Source organism: Leptonychotes weddellii, chromosome 3 (assembly GCF_054177405.1).
Source record: "Leptonychotes weddellii isolate Sample4059 chromosome 3, ASM5417740v2, whole genome shotgun sequence".
NCBI lineage: Eukaryota > Metazoa > Chordata > Mammalia > Carnivora > Phocidae > Leptonychotes > Leptonychotes weddellii.
This window is the reverse complement of record NC_138371.1, coordinates 92,373,404-92,387,894: the sequence shown is the minus strand read 5'-3', so window position 1 is coordinate 92,387,894 and position 14,491 is coordinate 92,373,404. Positions and strand designations below refer to the sequence as shown.

General features: G+C 46.3%; 1 protein-coding gene across 2 annotated transcripts in view; it reads left to right on the top strand.

Annotated features, from left to right (window-relative positions):
- The window catches only part of LOC115941562 (homeobox protein engrailed-1), an 84,080-nt gene that overhangs the window by 40,490 nt on the left and 29,099 nt on the right, over nucleotides 1-14,491 (top strand). The window contains exon 4 of one of the 2 annotated variants that reach the window (XR_014143645.1): nucleotides 1,685-3,989. The exons of the other annotated variant lie outside the window; for it this stretch is intronic. The gene's annotated coding sequence lies outside the window, so the exon portion shown is untranslated. Of the gene's footprint in view, nucleotides 1-1,684; nucleotides 3,990-14,491 lie in introns of those variants that run through there. 2 annotated transcript variants of the gene reach the window in all.

Here is a 14,491-nt window from a genome sequence, read left to right as displayed (position 1 = left end):
CTCAAATCATCTGTTAAACATTTTAATATGCCTCAGTTTATCTTTTAATAATAGTTAGGAGCATGATCCTTAAGCTTTCTGAGTCTCTGCTTCTCATCAGCAAAATGGGGATGATCTTATCCATTCCAAAGGGCTGTCATTAGGTCTGATGTGAGTGAGGATGCAGTACCCAGAGTCTCAGCGCCTCCCAGACGCCCCTGTGGCCTGGTGCAGGTGACACTCTTGGACCATGGTAGATGGCTACATTAATTAACGGGCTCTAGGCAGGTGGCCTAGGTTTAAATCCTGGTTGTGCAAATTATAAGCTGTGAAATTTAAGATAAATGACTTAACCTCTCTGTGTTACATAACCTGTAAAATTGGGATAATAATAGTACCTAGGTCATCTAGAGTTGTTGTGAGCATAAAAAGTGAGAAATAACTTGTTCCATAAAGCACGTAGCACCGAGCCTGACTTGGAATCAACAGTCAAGAATATTAGCTGTCATTCTTATTATTAGTATTGGTTTGGAACAACTGGATAAATCTAGTCAGTCAATGACTGGTCTTAAAATTTAGTGATCAGGGGCGCCTGGGTGGCTCAGTAGTTAGACATCTGACTCTTGATTTCGGCTCAGGTCAAGATCTCATGGGTAGGGATCATTGAGCCCCCAGACCCCCAGACACAGGCTCCGCCCTCAGCAGGGAGTCTGCTTCTCTGCTTCTCCCTCTCCCTCTGCCCCTCCGCTAGCTCTCACTCGCTGTCTCTCTCTCAAATAAAGAAATTAATTTTTTTAAAGAAGTTTAGTTATCAGGTTGAACTTCTTTTTTTTGGACACACAGTGGGAGATGCTGGAATTGGCATCTCCAGTGCGGGCAGCTTACATTTTCCAGAGATACAGATCAAGCAAATGGGCAAAACACACCCAATTAGACTCACCACGAAACTGCATCCCATCTGGCAGTGCCCATGTGGGACCAGGTCAGGGAGGAGTCACGAAGGGGCTTATTTCAAAGAAATAAAAAACGCCGCGACGAGCCCTGTTGTTCAGGGAGAAACACTGAGCATGTGGAGTGGTCTTTGAAGGAAATGGAAATGAAATTCACAAGACCTTGGTGGAGGGTAGAGGCAGGGTCTGCATCATGGGGGGAAGCTGGATTTTTTTCTGAGGTTCTGAGTACAAGGAACGGGGAGGCCGTGTTTGGGAAGCTGCAGTGTTTTTGGCTTTCTTTCCCGGAAAGAAACATTATTTGGGGGTGTGGGGTGAGGGAAGGCTAGTGGAGGCAGAAAACGTCTAGACAGAACAACTGGAAGGGTGTAGGCTATTGCACAGGCTCGAGAAACTGGCTTTGAGGGGGCTTAGCGTAGCGAAGAACTCTGAAGAGGTACAAGGACACAGTGGAACCGATTATTGAAGTCATGTCAGAAGGGAGATTTGTTAGAGGGATTAATTAGCAACAATAATTCACTAGGTGCCTCCTCCCACATTAGATGACACATCCCAACAGCACCAGTAATGAGGAGCCCCAGTAATCCGGAGGTGAGGGGAGGGAGGGAAGAGGGCTCAATGCACGGTACATATATTAACTTCTAAAATAAGCCAAAGAACACATGCTACGGAAAGGATACCTGGGCCCCACCAGGGCCTCCTGTCTCTCCGACATTTTATTAGAACTTTGTGTAATTGATTGCTTTTTGATTCAGGAGTTTCCGGAAGAGTGTTTCCATCCTATGGCTGGGCCAGGCTGAAGCGCAAGGTGGGGGGAACCTGCTGCTCTTCACTGCTTCCGAATGGAATGTTTTTGAGACAGAAGCGTGAGGGCTCTTTCCCCCGTGTTTCACGCAGATCTGCCTTAGGAGATCACTTCCACCCTGATGTGTTTGCTAGGATAGCATGTGGGGTTCCGAAACAGGCTTACCCCAGCATCTGATCACTCCCTGGCTACACTCTTCTGAATGAGAGTGGAATCGGAGGCCACTTTTCACGGAGGGGAGCTGCGCTGGGCCCCACCTCTGGTCCACAGGAAAGCCTAGGACAGGGGACATCCAGCCAAAGCCCTCCCTGGCCACCTGCGATCATTCCAGAAGCACCATGAATCTCAGCGCCCTTGGCACAATGAGAGAAGCAATCGAAACAGGATCTAGGTCCAAGCCGTTACTTAATTACGATTATTATTTTTCATTTCACCACCAGGAAATTTCAACCCCAGGATGGCCGAAAGCAGAAGGCCGCACACCCTGGAGTCGGAAACCTATTTTGTAAGCACTTCCTCGCAGCCTCCCAAAGTTTAAATATTAATTTGCCTGTAATTGGCGGAGAAAACAAACAGGCAAATTAAAAACGCGACAAAGCTGACTTTCTCCTTCCTCGGAGCTCCCTCCCTTTTCATTTCACTGCCGCCCGCCTAGAACGGGGATATAAGACAATGGGACCCAGAGCTGGGTGGAATTCTAAGCCTGGGCTTGCCTTAAAGCTACAATATGGATTTAATTTATATGCAAATGCAAGCAATAAAAAGGCAGACACTGTAGAAATTATAGGGTTTCCCCCCTCCTTTTCTTAGGAGATGCTCAAACCCTTTCTCTCCTCTTCCCACTAAGACCTAATTATTATTGGTTCTTGCTCCCTTCCCCTCTCCTCCTGCGCACTCTGGGTGTAAACTGGGCCTTTTAAGAAAAGCAATGGAAGACTGAGAATAAGAGAAGGAGCATCAGGATAATTTCACAGTCTGACTCCCCACCCCCACTTGGGTTTTTTTTTTTTTTTTTTTTGCCTGCCGGGGCCCTCCTGTTGGTCAGTAGAACGCAAAACTGATCAAAGCCAGCCGGAAGCCTTAAGTAGGCTAAAATGGGGCTAAAGTATGCTAATAGAGGAGCTAAATATACTTTAATCCTGTTATAATACAAGGTAACTTGGAGGCAGGGAAAGGGCCCAGTGGCTTTGGCAGGGGGCGGAGGGGGGCTGGGGACCCCTGTGAACCCTGAATAGAAGTTGCTTCCTATTCTTTCTCTGGCTGGGGGTGGGGTGGGGGCCTTCTTCCTCAGATGCCCACACGAGCCCCGCCTGTCCCGTTTACTGAGTGTCAACAGTTGGGTGAGCAAGACTTCTCAGCCCTTAGATCAGGACCCTGTGACCCTCCGCACTGAGGCCGCACCATTCAGCCAAGCCTTCCAGCTGTTGTCTGAAGGATGAAGGGTTTTTGTTTTTTTTTTTTTTTCAAAGTAGGGCATGGCTTAGGAGAACACTAGGCAACAGTTTTAAATTATGTCCTTACCACCACCCAGCTTGCTCTGCAGATCGTGGGGTGGGGAGTTGGTCTGTGCAAGGCCCGGCGTGTCTAGCCTGGTGAAGAGCAACATGGACACACAGATCCATTTTGGGCAGCACTGAGCAGGCCTTGGAAGGGAACCAGCCTCTCTGGCCACCTTCAGAGCTGGCTTCCACCAGGCTAGCCTTGATTTTACGGAGGAGACCGGGACTGGAAGTTGATTTGGTTAACTCTCGCTGAAACAAGAGCTGGGATACTCTGTTTCCCATCTCTTTCTGGGCTCTCGGCCTTGGAGGCTCATTCCAGAGTCAGGGACGCATTTCCTGGGCCCGGTCTCCGTTTGGAAGAACCGGGGTCCAGACCCCCCTCCCCTCCCGGAGGACCTCAGAGGACAGGATGCAGTTTTGCAGCCCCGCCAACTGACGCTGGTATCAGAAGCTTGGAAACAAAGGTCGCATTGAGGCCTACCTCCCACTGTGCGGCTGGAAGTCTGAAGGGTGGGGTGGGGAGGAGGCCAACGGTCCCAGATACCTCTCTGTTAAGTACAAATTACATACTGGATGTATTAAGTTGTAATGGTGTGTTTTGCCTCTGACTTAGTTTCGTGAGAACGCCGGTGCATCCTCCCTAATGCTGAGTGCGTGACACATGCAAACAAAAAGAATTCAATCCTGACAGAATATGTTTTGTTTGAATCCAGGCCCAGCTTTCTCTTTTCTTCTTTCTTCCTTCCTTCCTTCCTGCCTGCCTTCCTTCCTCCCTCCTTCCCTCCCTTCCTCCCCTTCCTTCCTTCCTTCCTTTCTTCCTTCCATCTTTCTCTTTCTTCCTCCCTCCCTCCCTTCCTTCTTCTTTCTTTTCTTTTTATTCTTTCTCTTTTTCACTCAGTCGCTCTTACTCTCTTCCTTCCTCCCTGCCCCCCGCCCCTCCTCAAAGTCCCCACCTGGATACTCCAAGCGGCAGAACACTTCCAACGCACTGTGCTTTGGGGAGCTTTGGCTTATGAAGTCGGCCAGAATGTGTATGAATGATTCTGTTCTGAAAACCGGCCACTGAACAAAGAGATCATTTCTATACCTGCCCCCCCCCACCCTCACCAGTCCCTCCATATCCTGGTCTGTAAGGTGAGGGGGTTGTACCAGGTGTTCCCTGAGGTTCCTGGAAGCCTCTGACAGTCCAGGTGGCTGTCTGCCCCAACCTCTGCTGCATGTGTACATGGGAGTCTGGAAGGGTTGAGGACACAGTAGGTGGGGAGTGTGCGTTCAGTGTTGACACATCGAATGCATCACCTGCATGTTGCAGGGAAGGGCCTGGTGCACCAGTGTCGCCCAATGCAAAGAGAACCCACAGACAACTTAAGAGAGACTAAGTTTTGATCCTGGCTGTACCACTTCCTGGCATTGAGATCTGGGGCAAATGCTTAAACTCTTCACACTTGAATTTCTTAATCTGCAAAATGGGGGTAGGAATCTCTGTTTCTTGGGATTTTGAGGATCTCATGAGCTGATACCTCTGACGTGCTTAATAGGGCCCTTAGAACATGGTGAGTACCTCTTGAAAGTTACCTCTTACTACTCCAAGACTTAAAATGTTGCTACTCCCCTGTTACCAGAGGAAAAGTCCCTTTCTGTCCTTTTAAGGTTTCAGCAAGGGTCAAATGCATAATCTGCCTGGAGCCAGTTCTGAGGGTTCATCTGCCTCCATTATGTTTTCCTGCCAAGTACAAGACATTCAGTGTTGCTCAGATCTGGATTCAGGGTGGATGCTGAGGTCCTTGGTCCTGAGGTGGGTCTAAGGCTCTCCTCTCACATTCTCCTTCTCTTTGGTTCTGCTTTTCTTCTCACATATCTTCCTGGAGTCCTGGCCTATGGCCTCGATGAGCATACAGAGAAATAAAAACTATTTGCAAATGTCCCATCTGGCCAAGACTTTCTATTTCTCGCTTGAGTAGAACCCCCACCTCCACCCCCACCCCCAACAACGAATCTTGAGGCCTGACTCATCACTTCTGTGCCTGCAACAACTCATAAACTGGTTTTAATTATACGGTGCTTTTCCAAATAAACAACCCTACCGAAAGAGAAAACAACCTCTGATTTTTGTTGAATTAAGTTAGGAACAATCCCAGCACCATGACCGCTGAGACGAGTCAGTGACCGGAGGCTCCTAATGCTGTCCTTGTGCTCCTACCTGCCCTCCCTGGACGGGAGCAACAAGGACATAGGGAACCAGCCCGGGCAGGGGGGTGGGGGGGTGATTCGACAAGAAAAACCCCAAACGGAATTTCAGGACGGGGCTCCAGATCTCAGCTGAAATTCGGGAGTTTTTTGGTAGCAGTATTGCCAGGGGAAAAATAAGCCAAGATCTTTGTCTCCATCATAAACAAACACAATATTATCCTGGCTACAGTCTGACCCACGAAGCATCCTCCGCTTGACTTCCAGACAGAATGCTGTCGCCAGCGTATGAATAGTGGTAGCGGATTTCTGAGCAATTCCTTTTCTTCCTTCATTTGAACGCTTTATGTTCCACACATTCATTAACAGTTCCCTGCATGTCTCATTATTATCTCATCAAACATTTATTATTACTTCAAGATAGATAATTAAAATTTTATACAATTATTCTCTCTGTATGACAATCCCATGGATTTCGGATCTCTCCACCCTCCCCAGAACTCATCTGCACCCTCACAATCGGGTCACAAAACTCACGAACTTCCAATTCACCATGCAGAAAGCAGAGGAACAAAATCTAAAATTCAGTTTAAATGGGACTTTCGTTTCCTGAATAATGACTCAGTTATGGCAGTTGTGAAAGAATCAGAGAAAGAGGTCTCGCAGGACAGTCCTTGTTCTTCATCAAATAAATAACCCGTCTCCATTGATAACATTACAGGGTAGACAAACAATGTCCATGAGTGATTCTTAAAGCTAGAAGTGGATTTGTTAGAAACAAGGACTCCCAGACAGCAAATGCAGTAAACTCCCAAAGATTAGCAAAGAATTACTGTCTTTGCAGGATGCATATTACATTTAGGATTAAGAAATTTTGATATGGATTATATATCACACATATTGCACAGAGCACAGAAGTATCGAATTCATTGCAACCAGGGTGAGATATTTTTTTTCAGTGGAATTTAAGAATGTAGGTTGGGTTTTCGGCTACTTACAGCTCGGAAGAGAATTTCCGGGTGGGAGGAACTTTCAGCCTTAACAAGCCCTTGGCCTCTTGCTTTTCATGTGCCGTTTCCCTGCCTAGACCCGAGCGCAAGCGGAAAAGTCATCTGAGACCAAACCCGGCCCTGAGGGGCATGCAATTTCTGAAATTGCTTGAATTCGGTTTTGGAGCTATAAATCTTACTGTTGCCCCGAAAAATAATCAGTGCCAACCTCCAGGAAATTCAAACTGTCTCGCATTTCTTCCTTAAATATGCAAACCGGGGAGCTGTTGGTTTAGTCTGTCCGGTTAATTAAACAGGTTTACGCTACTTAATTTGGGAAAAACATGAAGGCTATCCTTACCTATCACCCCGATCCAAAGAAGGAGAAGGCGATGGGTTGGGAACCCATCTCTTCTAAACTTTTTAAAAGTGTGGTCTGAAAAGCATCCCTTGGCAAGCAACCGTTTTCCCCACTTTGGGGCTTTTCACACATAGCTGGCTCAGATTTCAGCATCGCTCACAGGAGAACGTGTGCTCTGCTCTCCCGGCCGTGTGGGTGGTGTAGCAGATGGGGCAGGGACAGACCGGGGTTCTGAGCTGGGGAATAGGCCGGAGGGCTCGCCTTTTAAACAGGCACTCGGGCTGTTTAGCCCTTGTGTGTGGGTACATAGGTCCGCCCTGGGACTCACGCCCTGGGACACGGGGCCAATGCCCCTGCTGATCGATGCCCACTGACTGATGCTAAGTGTTTCCCTTCTCCCGGGCGCTGTCCACATGCTCTTAGTCAATGGCAACTGCACAACTCAGCTGCAAGAATTTATTAACATATAAAACAGGCCTGGCATGTAGAGAAAGAATGGTCCTTGCCTTCAGGGAACTTTAATTCATTAATTTTTGTGGTGCTTTTCCCGTGTGCTGAGCAAATAAAACATTGCGCAGTACGGACGGACGCTCCCTGACGTAGGATGGTTCCCAATTTAAGAGTTTTAAACTTTGTGATAGTGTGAAAGTGATACCCATCCACGTAGAAGCTGTACTTGGAATTCTGAGTTTGGATCTTTTCCGGGGCTATGCGGTGCTCTCTTGTGGGGCTGGGCAGGGCAGCGAGCCAGGTGATTCCCAGGACAAACAGCTGAGACACTTAAAACTACTCTGTACCCCGAGAGCCGTTCTGTTTCTCACTTTCAGTAAGGTATCCAATCAATTACATGGGATGTTCAGCCCTTTTTTATAAAATAGGCCATGTGTTAGATGACTTTGCCCTGCTGAAGGCTAACGTAAGTGTTCCGAGCACATTTAACGTAGGCGAGGCTAAGCTGTGATGTTTGGTAGGTGAGGTATAGTGAATATGCTTTCGACTTAACAGTATTTTCAACTTAGGAGGGGCTTATCGGGTTGTAACTACACTGTAAGATCGAGGAAGGTCTGTACAGACAGAATATAATTTGGTCTCAAAGCGTTTGGTATAGATGGTGATCCTAAGAGGTCTGAGGGGTTTGAAGGCTTAGGGGTGGCTTCAGGGTTGGGGGCTGTGTGATAATGGAGCAGGGAGATGGTGCGTAGGCTTTGAAGAACCTAGAGCATGCTCGATGTTAGGGCCCCCAGGAGCCTAGTCACACCTTTATCAAATCCTTATTGGGCCTCTATAGGATAAACAAGGCACCAGGTTAACTGATGTGAAGGAAGTCCCCAGAGATCTTCTGAGTAATATAAACAGGAGGGGGCAAGATGTGATTCATCTTTGTAACTCCCACCCTTACTCCTTAGGAGGCACTTCACTCAAAAACTATACTTGTAACTAAATTAAAATCCGTATCTGTCCTTCTGGATGTTCTTTGTTTGCAAAGTGCTATTGAATCTTTTATTTTTTCCCCCTTAGGTGTTTTCAGGTCCTTCCTCTTCCGTTCTGCAGATTCTAGAGTCTTTCCTTCAGGATGCTCAGATCTTGGGTCTCAGCGCGCTTCCTGACATCTCAATGCATGAATATTATCTGAGTGTCCCTTGGGTCAGCCAAGGTGTGAGGCTTCTTTGCATGGGGTGGAAGCACAAGGGAGGTATCTGCCCTCCAAAGCTTGACTTTTGATTAGGAAGGTAATAACTAAAATTCACTGCTGTCTAGTGAGGTCATTGTCACGGTGAACCTGTGAGGTTGGGTGTTGCATTGTCAACCGTTTTGGAGAGGGGAAAAGTGAGTCCCAGGATGGTTTCTAAGCTGTCAAAAGTCACACAGCTAGTGGCTGAGTGACCCAAGTCCCTCCTTCAGAGTTTGAGAGGGGCACCCAGAACACTGGGCTTCGGTGTCTGTCCGGGGCAAGGATCACGTTTAGCTCGTCTGCGCACACCTGGCAGAAATGACTTCAGTAAGGATGGGGGCTGCGTCTAGAGGCTCATCTGTGACAAGAACAGACCAGCAAACAGCAGGATAACCTAACGCCAGTGCCACGCACAGTTTTTATTTTGCATTTCTCCTTCATTGTCTCCCTGCTACGGCGGTGTTGACCAGTCAGTGAGAAATGCTCCTCTGTGTGCCCAGACGTAACCTAACATGGAACAAATCTGAGCTCACCCTCTCCCCTAGCCCCGTTAAATTGGTTTGATCAGCCTGGTGGCCTGGAATGTCTGAAGTCTTGCAAAAGACACAGGCATGTTTGTTGGTGGGTTTCACATACACTCCCAAATTGACATGACTCAACCGTTGCAAACCTATCTCTGTCTGCTTCTTGCACCGCCCCTGTCCCGCTGCCCAGCCCCCACCATCCTTGCCACCAACATAGCAGAGGGAATATATCAGATTGACCTTTTTATTTTTTTTTAAGATTTTATTTATTTATTTGAGAGAGAGAGAACACAAGCAGGGAGGAGGGGCAGAGGGCGAGGGAGAAGCAGACTCCCAGAGGAGCAGGGAGCCTGATGCGGGGCTCGATCCCAGGACCCTGGCATCATGGCCTGAGTTGAAGGCAGCCCCTTAACCAACTGAGTCATGCACGCGCCCCCAGATTGACCCTTTTAAACATCATTTAATCCTGAACAAAATCCTGATTTTAACGATAGAGTGAGTGAGCGTCTACGTCTTAGAAAAGTCAAAAGTGCCACACAAACGCGAGGTGGGGTGGAGGGGCAGTCTGGCTTAGGAAGGAGTAGGGCTGGTCTGGGCTCAAAATCCCAAAGGTGTGACTTTGGACAAGTCACTGAACCGCTCTTGAATTTCTGTGTCCTTTTTGGAAATGAAGGCTAATAGGGGTTGCCATGGAGACAAAGTGAAGTAATCTGTGCAGAGCACTTGGCACGGTGCTTGGGATGGAGGGGGCACTCCATCGAGGGTAGCTATTACTATTCTCATTTCTGCTCCCACGTACATCTGATGGCGTTCGTCCCACACTCTCGACCAAGAACACTTCGCTGTCCCATTACTCCCTGGATCCTGACATCCTCTGGTGCCGTGACAAAGGTCTGGAATAGGGGTTAGGGTTATCTCAAACAAGGCCAGGCAAGTATTGTCAAGGAGGGAAGGGGCCGGATCAGGAAGCAGTAGAGAGCGGTGGGGTCTGTGGCAAACCTCACAGGGTGATTGTGATTCCGTTCTAGCCAATGCCAGGTATAAATGTGGGCCAAAGCCCCAGATTTTTCAAAGAAAGCCATACTTTTTTTTTTCTTTTAGTGTGTAATTAGTTGGTAACTGCTTAATATCTTTTGAAAATATCGTTCAGGCCGACTCTGTGTGGGCCAAACCAAACATGCCTGTGGGCCAGATGCAGGCCTCCAGGGTGTGACCTCTGGCTCAGAAAGCCTGCCTTCTTCTGGAAAGGCAGAAGCTACTAGGCACTTCATCTTGCGTGAAATGCTGTGAAGAGTCTAGGCCGGCTCTCATCAGAACATGGAGACCATTAAATGAGTGTCTAGCGCAGTGCTTGGCAGCTAATAGGCAATCAGTGTTGTTAGGGTTGTATGTTCTAGAGTGCATATTTTCCCAGGATCACTTAGATCAGTGATAGCTTTGGGGTCCACGTCAATTTCAATTTTCAGTCCCCGTTTCAGAGTGAATGTCATTTATATGATCTTAGGGGCATCATTATGGTTTTCTGGGTACAATCCATTTCTCTTAATACAGTTTGCATTCTTATTTGCTGTTGATAGAATTATCCCTGAGGCATTTTAGTACTAGAAAGGCCTTTAGAAATAACCTAGTTTCACCTCCCTATTTCACAGAAAAGGAGCCCCGACATTCCAGAGAAGTTGAATGGCTTACCCAAGGTCTTACAAGAGGGCTGCTTGGACTTCTTCCTTGGATCTGAAATTCCAGCTCTATCTTTACTTAGTCCAGGGCCAGGCCAAGAGCTTGTCTGACAAGGACCAGATGGGAAACATCACCCCGTCTGGGTCTGGGGACTGGTGGGTGATCCACACTACTAGTCGCCACCTGAGTAATGGCACCTGACCCATGGGGGGTGAGAGGGAAGGAAGGGGTGCTGGTAGGAAGGGTATGGAGGGGACTTGCAGCCCTGGGAGGAAAGGGTCTCTGACTCTTGGAAAGCCCCTAACTCCCTGACCCAGCTTGATTTTTTTCCACCTCCTCATATCCCACGCTGTGTGACGATGTATTATCTTCATTGTCTGTCTCCTGCCAGTAGAATGTAAGGTCCACGAGGACAGAGTGCTTTATTTTGGTTACTGCTGTATCCCCCATGCTCAGCACAGGGCCTGGAGCAGAGGTGACCCCTACAGTGTTTGTTGAATGAATAACAGTGACAATGTGCACACGCGCGAGAGTGGTCCTATTTGTCTCCATCCTTCATGCATGGGAGGGAAGGGAGCAGTCACAGCTCCATTTATGCCTGAGGTGGTTTAGGCATCTTGCCCGCAGTGACACTGCTAGAAAGTTCTTGATAGACCAGGCTCAGAAACCAGTCCCCCGATTCGAATCATGGGGTCCCGTCCCTTCATCACTGCGTGTATAAATTCCACAGTCTGGACAATACAACTCGGACTGCCACTTCTGTGCTTATGGGTGGAAAGGAAGCTTTGAGCTAAAAGCTTGCAATTTAAGAAAAAAAAATCATCAGATTCATGCATAGAGTATCATATTTCTCTGGCTTGGAGTGGTCGATACCGAGACGGAGCTTCTCCTGTTTGAAATAAAAATGATCCCACTTTTATCCCCAAAACTTTGTCTGAGGTCACGCTCCAGATGGAAAGCAGGAAGTGTCTTCCGAATTGAGGAAATGAGGTTAAAGCCCGAATCCCAAAGCTGGCACCCAGACTTGGAGAGCTCCCAGGAAATCAGAGGGCTCATCCCATTCATAGAATTATGGACTCACGGGGCTTAGAGCTGAATGGACCTTAGAAATACCATCTGGCCCTGTGTTTCCCAAAGAGTGGTGCATAGACTCCTGCTAACAAGAATATAAGCATTTTGTTTTTTAATAGTTACATGTTTTTAAAGATTTTTATTTATTTATTCGACAGAGAGACACAGTGAGAGAGGGAACACAAGCAGGGGAGTGGGAGAGGGAGAAGCAGGCTTCCCGCTGAGCAGGGAGCCCGATGCGGGGCTCGATCCCGGGACCCTGGGACCATGACCTGAGCTGAAGGCAGACGCTTAACGACTGAGCCACCAGGTGCCCCTTAATAGTTACATTTTTATTTTAATATGCAGTAGACAGAAATTACTATTTTATCTGTACCTGATTTCAGGCTACTGTTTTAGGATAAAGAGGGTAGAAAAGTGAGTTATTAAAAAAGAAGTACTAGGTTTAATTTTGAGGAAATGGCAAAAATCCTGTTGGCACATAAATGCTTGAAGTTTGGGAAACTTAATTTTGTAGTGAAGGAGGAAAAGACCTGGTAATATCCTTCACAAGGCCATTAAACAAATTGGTGGCTAAGCTATGATTTGAGTGCGGGTCTTCAGGCTCCCCGGCCAGTGGAATTCCCAAGGAGGGACAGCATTTTCCCCAGGCTCCCCAACTACTATATTCATCCTTTCCTGTCCACTACTACTCTGTCATCCCTCCACTCAACAAATGTTTCCTGGGCAGCCATGGCCAGGTATTGGGTGGGATAGAGAAGCCGTGGGAGGATTATGTTATTTCCCTTGTCCCGACGGAGCCTTCCGTCCGTCCGTCCATGCATCGAGGCACTCACATGAATCAGGAGCGAACACCATGCACTTTTGTTCATACATCCTCAGTCCCCCGTTATGATCACTTTATCAACCAGATGCACCTCTTTCTGTACCAGTGTTACAGTCAGGATAAAACATGCACAAAAGAAACGAATAAGTGTGCTAAAAATAAAGCAAGTGGCACTTTAAAATGTTAAGATATTTGATTTCATCAGTAGGACCAAAGGAACTAAATATAAAAAGAGGAATACAAAAGAAAACAAAAGAAACTACTATGGGAAGAACAAGTGGATGAGCTAAAGGTATATTAAGTAATACTTCCTGTTTTTAAAAAATTAATTTTGTTAGCGGCAAAGAAGACTTCTTGTCTTCAGTCAAAATTGCCATGAGCTTTAGAAAAATATATTGGAATATGTTTTCATGTTGGTTTAAACCTTTATAATAGACCATTGGATTCAAAGTTCTGGTTCAGTTTTATTTTACTTATTTATTTTTTAATGCTTAGTTTTAATGGTTGTCAGGGCTGAAAAAAAAGAATCTTTACAAAGACACAGAGATCCAAATGGAAGAAATGCAATGCTGGCTGTGCTTACTCAATCAAGATGCTCATTTAAAAAAAATTCCACCCAGCAATTACACAAAGGTTTTTATCGAAATTCATCTAGTCAGCTAGTCAGTTTCCATCTTCCTTAATGTCAATTCTTGTAAGCTAATCAAAAGTTATATTTTTAACAAATGGGTTCAAGATCCACTGACGCTCCTCTTTGGGAATATTTTTAAATAGGTTAGGAATTGTTTCCAAGTTTTTAAAGTGTGCAGATATGAGGGCTTTTTCAAGAAAAGGTATTACATATGTTATCTCAGAACAAAATCCCGCAATGATGGAAACATTTTCAAACATCCATGCTCAAGGTACTTTGCTATAGCACACTAGACTTTGGCAAAACAGTTATTTATCACTTGTTTAAAATACGACTTTTACCTGGAAAGGATATGTTTTTAAAAAACTAAGAATATTTCAGCTGTTGTACTACAATAGCTAGTTTCATCACAGAAAACTCCAGCGAATTTAGAACACATATTTTTTTGTACAAGAAAAATGTATAATTCATCTTAAAATTGATCACCTTTTTAAAAAAGATTTATTTAGGGGCACCTGGGTGGCTCAGTCGTTAAGCATCTGCCTTCGGCTCAGGTCATAGTCCCAGGGTCCTGGGATCGAGCCCCGCATCGGGCTCCCTGCTCGGCGGGAAGCCTGCTTCTCCCTCTCCCACTCCCCCTGCTTGTGTTCCCTCTCTTGCTGTGCTTCTCTCTGTCAAATAAATAAATAAAACCTTTAAAAAAAATAAAAATGATTTTTTTATTTATTAGAGAGAGAGAAAGCGAACACAAGCAGGGAGAGGGGCACATGGAAAGGGAGAGAGAGAATCTCAAGCAGATTCCTCGCTGAGTGCAGAGCCCAACCCAGGGGCTCGATCCCATGCCCCTGAGATCATGACTTGAGCCAGAATCAAGAGTCAGATGCTTTACCGACTTGAGCCACCCAGGCATCCAAAATTGATCACCTTTTAAAAAATAGTTTGCCATGAGAAAACCTACAGTCCTCGTACGGTACAAAAGATTTTCATGTTCACTCCACATCAGATTACAAAGTGTTGTAAACATTCTACTACTTAAGTTAATGTAATCCATAACTCCCATACAGACTGTACACATCACGAGATGCCGAAACAGTCAGAGGAGTGAGGAGGCCACTGTCATCCCCATCATACTATAGACCAGCCACAGTCCCCTCTAAATTCCCCACCTACCATGTGACATATGAGGCTCTGACTTAAGGACCCAGCGAGGGCAACGGATGTGAAATCCTGAATTCTGTACTTGTAAATTTGTGCTACTTTTTAGACACAGAATAAACACAAGTAGAATTTCTTTTTTTTTTCCAAGTTTTTTTTTTT